Source organism: Globicephala melas, chromosome 14 (assembly GCF_963455315.2).
Source record: "Globicephala melas chromosome 14, mGloMel1.2, whole genome shotgun sequence".
Taxonomy (NCBI): Eukaryota; Metazoa; Chordata; class Mammalia; order Artiodactyla; family Delphinidae; genus Globicephala; species Globicephala melas.
Window position 1 is genome coordinate 65,588,578 of NC_083327.1, and position 12,118 is coordinate 65,600,695.

Here is a 12,118-nt window from a genome sequence, read left to right on the forward strand (position 1 = left end):
ACTTTTCTTTCACATACAAAACTTGGTACTTCTCATTGAAGAGATGTCTAAAGACCGGGGAAGCAAGAACCCAAGTACAGGCCCATCTCTACTCTGTCACTGGGTACTCCTTGTAAAACAGATGGTTTGTTTCCTTACCTTGACTCACATTAGCTCTATGACTGTGAGTGGAGTCTGGAAAGAGTGAGAGTGAGTGAACAAATAAGTGAATGAGTGAACATGTGTGTTTTGTAGGGAGATTGTTGGCAATCAGTTCCCCTACAAGTTATAGACTGTATCTCCTAATCAATGAAGTTAAAATTGTTAAGATACTAAATACAACATCAGGGTTGCATATGTTCTATATGTATACATACATGTGTATATAGAAAATACTGTCTTCAAAAGTTAGCTCTTCAAACTTTTGGGTCTGTCATAAAGTCAGAGTAGGTTAGAACCGGAAGGGAAAATAAAAGTAATCTTGATCAATAATATTTTAAAAACAAGAAAAATAATACTGATTATAGAAGACATAGATTTGAAATTTACTGGCTGTCAGAATTTTTAAAATGTGGACATATATCTCACAATCATGATGTTCTGTCTTTGCTTTTCTAGTGTTCATATGTTTTTGAATTAAAGTGTTTTAACTAGAATTTATTATAGAGTTTTTAAATAAATGTTTTTAGATTTACAGAACTGTTACAAAGATAGCACAGAGTGTTCCAGTATATCCCATTCCCAGTTTCCCCTACTGTTGACATCTTACAGCAATATGGTATATTTTTCACAGTTAATGAACCATTATTTATTTATTAACTAAAGTCCATACTAAATTCAAATTTCTTCAGTTTTCCTTAATGTCCTTTCTCTGTCTCAGGATCCCACTCAGGATATCATATGACATTGTTGTCCTGTCTGCTTAGTTTACTCTTGTTTGTGACAGTTTCTCAGACTTTCCTTGTTTTTGATGATCTTGACAGTTTTCAGGCTTACTGCTTTGGTATTTTGTAGAATGTCCCGTAGTAGTGATTTGTTTGAAGTTTCTCTCATAATTAGGATAGGGTATTGTTTTGATAGCGTTTTCTTTGGCCTTAATAAAGTAATTAACATTAGAATTTGTTGCTTATAGCCTAGTTTCCTAAGAGATGGACTTTAGGGAGAATAACCGATAGCAAAATGTGACCAAAATTTTTTATGTTTATAAGTGCTCAATGGTGCTTTGACTTTTACTTTCGGGAAGTTTTTACACTCACATAAATATTGTATTAGTTCATATAAGGCTATTCAATACTGCATATATGAAAGGACAATTATCATGAAAGTTAACTCACTTCCTGACAAAGTTATAAAGTGGCCTCATAATAGGGTAAACATTCATCTCAATTTGGCAAGGACATTCCCAGTTTCTAGCTGCTGTCCCATTGTCATGCTCAATAGCCCCTCCTCTTTTAAAAATATTGCAGATTGTATGATAAATCATTTGGTCATAGATCCGCTTCCCATTGTTGCTGTAACAAATTACCACAAATTATGTGGCTTAAAACAACACAAATTTATTATTCTACAGTTAGGGAGGTTGGAAGTCCAAAATCAGGTTCACTGAACTAAAATCTACTGGCTTGTCACTCTTCCAGCAATAACATCATGTTGACCTCTGCTCTGTCATCACTTTCCTTGTCTGACTATAACCCTCTCACTTCCTTTTATAGGGACCCTTGTGAATATACACTGGGCCCATCTGCATAATCCAGGATAATCGCCCAGTTTTAAGACAACTAATCACATCTTCACAGTCTCTTTACCTTGTAAAGTAGTATATTCACAGGTTTCGGATCAGGGTATGAACAGCTTTGTGAGGTCATCATTCTGCCTACGATATACCCTAGTAATGAAGAATTAGTAAAAAGTAAAAAATATTCAGTTTGAGCGGGAAAAGTGAAGTTGTTTGGTGTAAGGCTTAAGTCTGAGAATGCATTTCAATGTAAACCCCTCACCTCTCTATGCATTTCTACCATTCATTTGCTGTTAAGATATAGGAACAGGAATTATGGAAATTATGATATTATTTGGTGGTAATCTGAGATAAGAAAAGAATGCAACATGAATTTATAATTACATTTTGTTTATTAGACTAGATTTCTAAGTTGGAATGTGGACCTAAGCAAAAGCATAGAGCAGGTGAGTTTATGTGGTAAAATAATAAACTTCCTGAACTAAATTTTTTTGAGAGTTCTAGGGTCTCATATCACTTTATCAGTTTTCTGCTTTACTAAACTTGTAACATCTTAATAAAGTAAGCAATATATACTCCCAAAGTTAAATGCTTTCAGTGAGAGATTCCTTGGAGAAAGCTTGGTGGATTTCCTTGAACCAAATTAAGCAGAGTAAGAGTTGCCTAAGGAGGCTTTTTTTGCTTTTTTTAACTTAGGACTTTTAAAATTTATTTAACCTTTACTTTAAAGAAAATATTACATAGTTTACTTAAATTAAATAGAAAAAACTTTTGAATATCTATTATTTTCAAAGTATTAGAGGACACGAAAATAACCACATGCCAGTCACTTTTCTAATCACTTCGGTTATAATAGTGAACATTAAGAAACAAAGACCCTGCTCTTATCAAACATAAATTTTGGTGGTAAGAAACAGAAAATATACACATAAACAATTAAATAAATACATGATATGTCAGGCTGTGCTGTCTTTTATGGTAGCCACTGGTCACATGTGGCTATTTAAATTTTATTAAAATAAAAAAGAATTCCCCAGTCATACTAACCAGACTTCAAGTGCTCAATAGCCTTAAGTGGCCAGTGTCTACCACATTGCACAGTGCAGACTAGAGAACCTTTCCATCTTCCCAGAAAGTTCTAATGGCTGGCATAAAAAATTAATGCAAGGTAAGGGTAAGTGTTCAGAATAATCTGAAAACTGAGAGGACTAAAATATTCCATAATATCTTTTTTAGAGCATTATATGGATCTATTTATTAAGTGCCTCACAAAGACCAGAACAATCAATGGCTGATTAATTTATCTTAGAGTTAAAAAAGGAGGTGGATTTGTTTTCTGCAGCATTCATTAAGAGCACAGTTTAGAATTTTGTTAGTTTTCTTTTAAAATCCCTCTATAATAAACAAAAAGGAATATATTAATAATGGTCTTTCTTCTTCTGTGGTATGAATTACACAAAGTATTTAAAGATGCTATAAAAAAAAAGCTCTTTTGCGTGTTTGTGGCTGATTTTTTTAAAGTTGAGACTATTACAGTAAAAAGTAATATAATATTGAAGCTTAATCTTAGTCATAATTTGATTCAAATTTTAATTTCTAGGGAAAAACATAACTCATAAAATATTTCAAGAAGCTAGAATTTTAATTTAGTCAAATATTATTTAATAAGATAAATCAAACTTATCCCTTTGGCTAATTTCATTTTAATTGGTTTTCAGTTATCATCTTCTTTCTTTGTTTCATCAAGAAGATCTATACCTGCACTCAAATTTTTGTGAGATCATTATTACTTGCATATAAATATTTCTAAATTACGATCATGATATATTACTATTTAAATGTATTTTAGGTAAAATATTAATGAGGTGCAAAGGCTTACCACTGTGCCACTGAGTTAAAAAACTAAAACATGAAATGCTACATTAGGAATTAGACAAAACAATAAACATCATTCATAAAATTCAGGAACTATTTAGGATAGGAAACTCATACCAATGTTGGAATAAAAAGAAGCTCTTTTACTTGCAGAAAACTCTCAGTAAATTATCTGATGTTAAATCAGAAACAATATAGCTATAAATATTCAGTTTTATGACATTTATTCTACATATTATGAGAGATCTTAGCTTTTATATTTACACAAAGAAAAAAAGAGCTGTAATACTTAGAAAGAAAGAAAAAGAAACTAACAACATTCATGAATTATGTGATTATTTTTACAGACATTTCAACAGTCATCTAGATTTCTATGCAATGACAGAAACATAATTTTGAGGATCTCATTATGATAGAAACAATATTATAATTTGCTCATGAATAAATGTTTAAAAAAAGAATGCATACAAGTTTTATGTAAAAACAGTATTAAAATATGTTGAAAGATATTAAGAAAGTAGTAAGTATATGAAAGGAAATACCACACTCAGGGATAAAAACTCATTTCATAAAGATTTCTATTCTTTTAAAATTAATCTAGAGATTCAATAGAATTCCAACTAAAATACCAAAATGTACGAGGTGGACAAGTAGATTTTAAAATGGAGAAGAGAAGAGCCAAGAATAGTTAAGAAGAAAGACAGGACTGAAGTGGGGAATATCTTCTATGTGGAAACTTATTACAAAATCATAATAATTAAGAGGATCTGTTTTGGCTCGGGAATAAATATACAGAGCAATAAAAAGAATGGAGAGAGGATAAATCTACTCATATTTGATAAATAACCAATATGCTATTGTTTATTAGTCAGACTATTTTGAACATCTCAACAAATGGTGCTGTGAATTTTAGTAATCCACATTCTTTAATGGGAAATTTTATACGCATAATGCCTAAGATCAAGCCCAGACTAACTTTAGAGTAAAATATAGAGGAATATATATCTCCCTTCTCTCAGATAGGAATTTCTTAAATGAGATACAAAAAGTATGTTTTAAAGAAGTTTTATAAATTTGTCAACTAAAATGAAATTAAGACATTTATCTAAGGAACAATTGAGTAAAAGACAAGCTACACAGTAGCAGAAGATATTTGTAACATATAGTAGAAGAAAACGATACATATTTCCTATAAACCAATAAGAAAGAAACACAATCATATAGAAAAAAAGGACAAATAGGTACATGGCAAGAGGAAACATGCAGATCTGTTTTATCCTAGTTCTTCTCTTCTAAACTCATAATGAGATATCAGATTAAAGAACTAGATTGGCAAAAAATAAAATAGAGTGATGATACAAAAACGTTGCCATGGAAACAAAGAAGCAGAAACTCTAATTAGCTGCTGGTGGGCTTGTAAATTATTATAAATATTCTGGAAAACCATTTGGTAATATCTAATAAAAGTGAAAACAGGTATATTTTAAGGAAAAATAATTTTATTCCTTGGAAGGTACTATAGATAAAAGCTTTCATATATAGTGCAGAATTTATCTATCTTGACAGAGCACCTTTTTGGTAATAGTTAAAAACTGGGAGCAATATGAATATCTATTAATAATATAACAAACAGATATATGTTGATATATTCATACAATAAAATATTATATGTGAAAATAAATGAACTATACTTACACATATCAAAATAGATGTCTTACAACAAAATAAAGGGTTAAAAAACATGTCCAGAAGAGTATGCACAGAATGATTTCATCTGTGTAATTTTAGAAAAAAAAGTTGACCAATGTATTATTGTGATAAGATAGGTAACATGTATATTTTTTATTTAAGGAAAAAAAAATTAGTATTAAGATAAATTCCACATTTGTCAACTGCTTTCCTCAGTAACTGGTACAAATCTTTCTGATAATCATAAAATCTATATACTATATTACAAAATACTTTCCTTAAAATCATCTAGGAAGTACCAAAATAGTGAAGTTTCTTTGGCCTGAGATATAGAATAGAAAGAGAATCCAGAGAAATGGGCTGTTATTTGGAGGCATTTTTTTTTTTAACGGAAAATTTTTGCCATTTTCCAGTTCTAGTTTCACTAGTTCTTTGGGGTTAAGGATCCATCAGGGATGAAGACTCTGGTAATCATCTTCTGCTTTGGGTTGGGAATCCTACAGTGTTGCTCTCAAGTTGCATAAACAAGAATATAATGTCTCTGCAAGTACTACAGTTTGACTTTGCATTATCTGGGTGCTCCCAAACCTAAAGCATTAAGGTGTCCCAAACCACTATGACCCAAGAACTAGGAGAGACAAATGAAAATTCTCTCTAGCAGGGGAAAACATCATCCTATGTCTGACATTATTGAAACAAATAATTTTGCAAATACAATGAGCAATACACAGTCAAAGATGGCATGCAGTAGGACACAACTAAGAACTGGTTTACAAAACAAAAAAACTGGAGAAACATCATCGGGGCACTTGAAAATAACTATCCTTGCTATGTTTAAGCATATAAAAGCCAAGCACAAAATTTGTATAATGAAATTGACATTACACATTGAAAGACATAAGGCATTCTATTACAGAATTGAAAAACATCATATGATTAGGAACCCAATGGGCATGTTTAACAGTAGATTAAACAAAATTGAACAAAAAATTGGCATCTGGAAGATAGGACAGAAAGAATTATCCAAAATGAAGCATTAAGAGAAAAAAACATACTGGGCATATACCCAGAGAAAACCATAATTCAGAAAGACACATGAACCCCAATGTTAATTTGCAGCACTATTTACAATAGCCAGGTCATGGAAGCAACCTAAATGCCCATCGACAGACGAATGGATAAGGAAGATGTGGCACATATATACAATGGAATATTACTCTGTCATAAAAAGGAATGAAATTGGGTCATTTGTAGAGACGTGGATGGATCTAGAGACTGTCATACAAAGTGAAGCAAGTCAGAAAGAGAAAAACAAATATCATATATTAACACATATATGTGGAACCTAGAAAAATGGTACAGATGAACTGGTTTGCAGGGTAGAAATGGAGACACAGGTGTAGAGAACAAACGTATGGACACCAAGGGGGTAAAATGCGGGGGTGGGGGTAGTGGTGGGATGAACTGGGAGATTGGGATTGACATGTATACACTGATGTGTATAAAATAGATAACTAATAAGAACCTGCTATATAAAAAAATAAATAAAATTAAATTAAAAAAATGATTTCTGGAATGCCTCAAATACAAATTCCCACAATATGCTGTATGAAAGAAACACAGCTAAAACAAACTGAATTTTAAAAGTTACAGTTTAGGAGGCAGGTAAACAGACACCATGAAAATACTATTGGGAAAAGAGCAAGGTTACAAATGAATATCCAACGATATTTGTGCAAATCTTAGAGTTGCTTGAAATAATTTGCCAGAAGTAGAATTTCTGGGTCAAAAATAAGTGTACTTTACATTTTGTATAACATACTGACTTCAGAATTGCTAAGTAGTAGAAATAATTTATATTGGCACCAATAATGTATAAGAATACACCATTGCTACAGATGAACTGGTTTTCAGGGCAGAAATAGAGACACAGATGTAGAGAACAAACGTATGGACACCAAGAGGGGAAAGTGGGGGTTGTAGGGGGGTGTGGGGATGAACTGGGAGATTGGGATTGACATGATGTATACACTGATGTGTATAAAATAGATAACTAATAAGAATCTGCTGTATAAAAAATAAATAAAATAAAATTCAAAAAAAACCACAAAAGAATACACCATTGCTAACCTTGGAAATTATCAATCTTCTTCAATTTGTTAACTAATATGAGTAAAGAGAAAAAGCATTTGTTTTCATTTGCATTTCCCTGACTAAAAATGAGGCTTAGAATCTTTATGTATATATTAGCATCTGTTATTTCTTCTGTGACTAGCCTGTTCTATATTTGCCTAGTTTTTATGGATTTGTAGCTGAAATGTATGGAAAGTAATTATTTACCTTTCATATGTAAATATTTCCAAGATTATAAAAATATCCTCATATCTTTTTAATAATAATTTTATACCTTTTTTTGTTTTCAGATTTATCTCTTTAAACTTCTGGAATTTATTTTTGTATATGGCATACATAAGAGTTTAAATTTATGTTTTCTTTACAGAAAAAAGATGAAAATACAGAAGAAAGTATAAAGTATCTCTAACATATAGTGAGAAGGATTGACATACAGTTTACCACACCTCACAGGAGTAAAGAGAGAGAAGATAGTAAAGGTGATATTTGAAGGAACAGTTGCTAAAACTAATGAAGGACATCAGATTCAAGAAAGCCACCAAATCCAAAGTAGGACAAAAGTATTGTACATTGTCACACTGCATAATAAAAACCCAAAGAGAAAATCTTAAAGTAGCTATAGTGGAAGTTAAACTTGCTTTAAAAAGAGCTAGCTAGGGGCTTCCCTGGTGGCGCAGTGGTTGGGAGTCCGCCTGCCGATGCAGGGGACGCAGGTTCGTGCCCCGGTCGGGGAGGATCCCACATACCACGGAGCAGCTGGGCCTGGCTGGGCCCGTGAGCCATGGCCGATGAGCCTGCGCGTCCGGAGCCTGTGCTCCGCAACGGGAGAGGCCACAACAGTGAGAGGCCCGCATACCACAAAAAAAAAAAAAAAAAAAAAAGAGCTAGCTAGGCCAATAGCTGACTTCTTAACAGTGGAACAATGGAAACCAGGAACAACGGAAATCAGGAAATAATGTTTTCATTTGTGGCAGAAAATAATCACAAACCATACTGAGATACCACTACAACTTTATTAAACAACTAAATTTTAGAAAGTGCAGATATAGAGAAACTGGAACTCTCACACACTGTTCATGGGGATAAAAAAGGTATAACCATTTTGGAAAACAATTAGGCAGTTTCTCATAAAGATAAACATACATAAAATTTCTCAGAATTAAACCTGGATTTCTACATGTTCCTGAAAAGAGCCCTAGCCTCATTCATAGAAATGTACATGATATAAAGTTAAGACTGTTTTCTTTCACTTCTCCTAGAAACATTTTCACATGCTCTAAGGATTAGATCTGTAGCCGTTTGTTTTCCTAATGACAGAACTAATTTATCTGATTCAAAAAAATGATAAAAACTTCTCTTATCTCCCCCATTCCATGGTTACATCCAGGGATAGGTCTCTATCTTAACTCTTGGCAAGCTACTGGTGACTGGAATATTACCTTCCTACTTATTTACATTTCTAGGAGGAATTTGGCCCCTGACCTCGAAGACATCTCTAGTTCTTACAATTTGAGGCTATCTGGCTCTAGAAGAGATCTTACTTACATATCAAGAAATTGGAGTAATGAGAAGATCCTTTCAGAAGCCAGAAGGATCGCTGCCTCTTTCTCTTCTATAAGCAAAAACAAATCACTTTTTTCTCTCCTGTACTAGGGAGTGTTTGGCTACTTGGGTAGGAAATATTTCCATGGGTTCTCATCGTGTTCCCTCAGGGACAAGGCTAGAATAAGGAAGGGAAGGACAACACACATTAATCACTATGTGAAATTAGTAAGAAATCTTTGTCTGATTCAGAACACTTCGTATACCCAACAAGGATAAAGTTAATAAAAATGAATATTAAAAATCCAACACCCATACAACTCAAGAATTCTACACATAAATATTTTCTCAAAATAAATGAAAACATATTTCCTACAAGGACTTCTGAATAATTATTTATAGCAGTTTTATTCATAATAGTCAAAAACTTTTAACAAACCAAATGTCCATCAGCGGGTAAATGGATAAACAAATCATAGTATATCTTTATGATGGAATACTCAACAATAAAAAGTAATAAACTGGTGATATGCACAATAATATGGACAGATATCATGGACATTAAACTGAGCATAAAAAGCCAGACACAAAAGAGTACATTTTGTATACTTCCTTTTATAAAATGTTTTTTAAGAATCTAAGATATAAACAAATCTATAATTACCCAGAGCCAGGAGTGGAAGATGAGGATTCACTGGGAAGGTGTATAAGAAAACTTATGGGGTGATGAAAATGTTTTATATCTTGATTGTGGTGGTGATTATGTGGATATACACACTGGGTAAAATCCATTCAGCTTTACTTTTTAAATGTATACATTTATAGTATGTAAATTTTACTCAACACAGTTGATTTAAAAATTCTGTAGAGGTTGTCACAGGGGAGAAGTGTGCTAAGATCCTTACTATCCTAGAAGGAAGATACTGCTTAAGAGTAGGTGTTTTGGTTTTCATTATTGGACTTTATCTTTCAGAGCAGTTTTAGAGTTTCAAAAACATTGAGCACCAAGTACAGAGAGTACCTTTCATCCTTCTCCTGACAGTTTCCTCTATTATTAATATCTTGCATTAGTGTGGTACATTTGTTACAATGGTGAACCAATATTGATCAATTATTATTAACTAAAGCCCCTAGCTCACATTAGGGTTACTCTTTGCATTGTACAGTTCTATTGGTTTTGACAAATACATAATGCCATGTATCCACTATTACAGTAACATAGATAGTTTCACTGCCCTATTGGTTCCCTGTGCTTTACACATTCATGTCTCCCTCCCATCCCCAAGCCCACGGCAACCTTTGATTATCTTGTCTCTATAGTTTAGCCTTTTCCAGAATGTTACATACCTGTAATCATATGATATGTAGACATTTCAGAATGGCCTTATTCACTTGGCAGTATGAATTTAAGTTTCTTCCATGCCTTTTCATGGCTTTATGTTTCATTAGCTCATTTCTTTTTAGTGCTGAATAATATTCCATAGTCTGAATGCATCACTTTTGTTTATCCATTCACCTATTAAAGGGCACCTTGTTTTTTCAAAGTTTTGGCAATTATAGATGAAACTGCTATAAAGTTTCATGTGCCGGTTTTTGTGTGGAAGCAAGTTCTCACCTTATTTAGCTAAATACCAAGGAGTACTACTGATGGATCATATGGTAGGAGTGTGTTCAGTTTTATAAGAAAGTGCCAAACTGTCTCCCAAAGCGGCTGTACCATTTTGCACTCCTACCCAGCAAAAAGGGAAGTATTACTTGACATTCTTGCCGGCATTTGGCTTTGTCAGTATTTTGGATTCTGGCCATTCTAATAAGTATGTAGTGATATCTTTTTGTTGTTTTAATTTGCAATTTCCTAGTGACATATGATGTTGAACATCTTTTCCTATTTTTGTTTATCCTGTATACCATTTTTAGTATGGTTTCTGAACAGTAGCTTTTGGTCATTCAAATTTGGAGTTATAATTTCAAGTTTAACCAATAAAGTAACTAAAAAAGGGTATAAAAATGATAGGAAAAAAAGAAAGGAAAGATTAAACAATACTCACTTATTCCAAAATAAGGCAACAAAAGATATTTAAAGGAAAAAAAAATTACTGAATCAAATAGTAAAAGATTAGCTTACTAAACTTAAACCCAAAGATATCAGTAAGTACAGTAAATGTAAAGGTAATAATTACTCCAATTAAAGGAAAAAAACAAAACACAGCAAAAGCCAGTGATATCCCTTTTGTAAGAGACACTATAAAATATAAGATTAGTGGTAACATAAAAGTAGATGATGGAGAAATACTAACCTACATAAATATGTTTTAGCCATGTTAGTATCAAAAAAGTATACCGAAATCAAAAATCCCTTTACTAGGAAGAAATATAGATCTAAGTATTCTTAGTAACATAATTTCCGAGTATATAAAGGATATGCTGAAAGAACTAAAAAGAGAACAAATTTGTAACCATAATAGGAAAAATAAGAAAAATATCATAGGAATTATAAAAAAAGTTAGACAAAAATCAGTTAGGTTATATAATGTTAAACAAACAAGAAACACACTACTAAATTGTCCCAATGGACAATTCTTGAAATAGAAAACAAAACAAAAATGCCTGTTATGACTGTCCAGCATTGTACTGAGAGTACTAGTTGTTAAAATAAATCAACAAAAATAAATATAGGGAATAAAAAAGGAGATCTAAATAAGTGCAGGATATTTTATGTTCTTGTATGTATTGAAAGATCCAAATTTGTGTGTTTGAGTGTGTGTATCTGTGTGCATATGTATGCCAATTTCTCTCTAAATTGTTTGTAGATGCAACATAAACTCAATTAAATTTTCAACAGGTGTGTATGTGTGTGTGTTGTTCTTTTTAAGCTGATTTGAAAGTTTAAAGATATGTAACCTCCAAGAATTGTGAACAGATTCAAAGCAGAAGGATATTATTGGAAAACTTACTCTACTGGATGCCAATATTATTAAATATCTACAAAAATTAAGACAGTTTGAATAGATACAGAAATAAACCAATACATCAATGGAACAGAAAAAAAAGATAAGAACAAAGAGATGTCAATGCATACTAGGGGAGTAGAAAAGTAGTTTCAATAAATGCTGTTAGGACAGCAAAATGCTTGTCCATATGGGGGGAAAAAATGAGCCTAGTCCT